Below are 1,860 nucleotides of genomic sequence, written 5' to 3' on the forward strand. Positions count from 1 at the left end.
TTTGTGCCCCAACCAGCCCCACACAGCACACTGAGCTGGGAGGGAGTAGCCCTGGGATGGCAAGCTGATCCCCAGAGCCCTCTGCCAGCTGGGGCTACTCCAACCTGACTCAACGTGCTGTGGTCGCAGGTGTTGGCACTGGATTTATGAGCCAGATATCTTGTTCTGGGCTGACCCAAAACTCTCAGACTGACCACGCCCTTTCCATTCAATAATAGGCAGATTTTATTGATACACAATGATGGCAGATAAAAATAATGCAAACAATTCTATGTTTACCAGTCCTAGAGCTACACAGAGTCAAGGTAAGTCTGGCCAGTACACAAGCTTCACTCTGTTATTCTCTCTTGAACGTTAGATATCAGCAGCTTGGAGGTTGGAGGCCAAGGCCCACCTCCCCCCACCCCAGTGGGCTGGATGAGACGGGCTGGTGGTGTGCCCTTTGTCTATGGTGGCCTCAGGTTCCCCTCTCTGGGACCCTTTGCTGCTCTGAAATCCCTTCTTTTGTATCTTTTTCCCCTTCTGATGACTCTTCATCTCTGGGCATCGCTGATTGGTCTCTCTGTGGTCATCATACTGTCCGCGTTCTGTCCTGTCAGCATATTCCCTTGTTTCACAAAGCCATCACATGCACACATCCTAATCTGGGCTTTTTCCGGGCCTCCTAATTTGGTCTGTTCCCCAAAACTGGAAATCCCAAGGGCTCTGCAATTGGGCACTGTGGCCTGGTGCCACCTTATCTCGTGTTATAGAACAGTGTGGAAGATGTCTTCAATTTCCCAGTCTGTGTGTCTGTTTGCTGCTTGCCTGTGTCAGACACAGTGGGGCTTGACGGCAAAAGCAGGCTTTTTAGAAATCAGTTAACCCTTGCTGTTGCCCCGAACCATTGTTCTAATGCATATCTACTTTACCTACAAGCCAATTCCCAAAGGCAAACCTTGAAATACCATTTTCTAGCTGTCACCGGGTGCATGTTCAATGGCGTGCCCAGGAGCAATAAGCTCCAGAGTTTATTGCTTTGAATTAATTGCATGTGTAGATGTGCCCAGTGACATACAGACAAACAGAAGGATCAATTCTATCTAATCTTCAGTTACTGGGGAAGGACAGGTGAGGGTCTGGTTTTGGCACTGGAATAGCACCACCAGCATATAGGTTCAGTTCGCAGCTCTCCCTCTGTCCTTCTTCCTGACTAAAAGCATTTCTGTGCCCTGGTTTCCTACCACTACAAATATCAGAAGATTTCAGCGGACAGTTTGTGCTCCTCAGTCCACTACTGAAATGTTTCAACTGTTGACTCTGTTTTCTTATGAACCAAATATATTTTCAGCCAAAAAATTCACCTCTTTGACAAAAAGTCAAAATTTGCCACTCAAAAGGTTTTCTTTTTCTAGTGTTGACAAAACTTTCTGCAGGGACAGTGAAACCAGTTTCTCATCTGTTGCCAGCTCCAGCACACAATTGCAGCACTTGGATTGTATCTGCGGCCTCTGGGCACCACTATAATATAAATTAATAACAACAGCAGCAGCAATAATACAGTCAGCCAAAGGTCAGATTTTAAGATGCTGGGAGTTATAACCTTGCTGGTTGCCATGTGGGGTTAGGAAGGAACTTCTCCCTCCCCCAACCCTTGCTACTTGGGTCAGGGGGTTTTTTATGTCTTCCTCGGAGGCATTGAGTGTTAGCTTCAATGAAGGCTGGGATTTTTGACTGGGGTGGACCAGTGCTCCTGCTGGGACTTAAAACCTGGAGGTTCCTGGTGAGAGGCTCTTGCCTCTCTGCTCAGGGTCAGACCATTCACAAATTTGGGGGCAGGAAGGGATTTTACTCCGTGATCAGATTGGAATGGACGATGGG

Source organism: Gavialis gangeticus, unplaced genomic scaffold, assembly GCF_001723915.1.
Source record: "Gavialis gangeticus isolate Ggan-Ray unplaced genomic scaffold, GavGan_comp1, whole genome shotgun sequence".
Lineage (NCBI taxonomy): Eukaryota > Metazoa > Chordata > Crocodylia > Gavialidae > Gavialis > Gavialis gangeticus.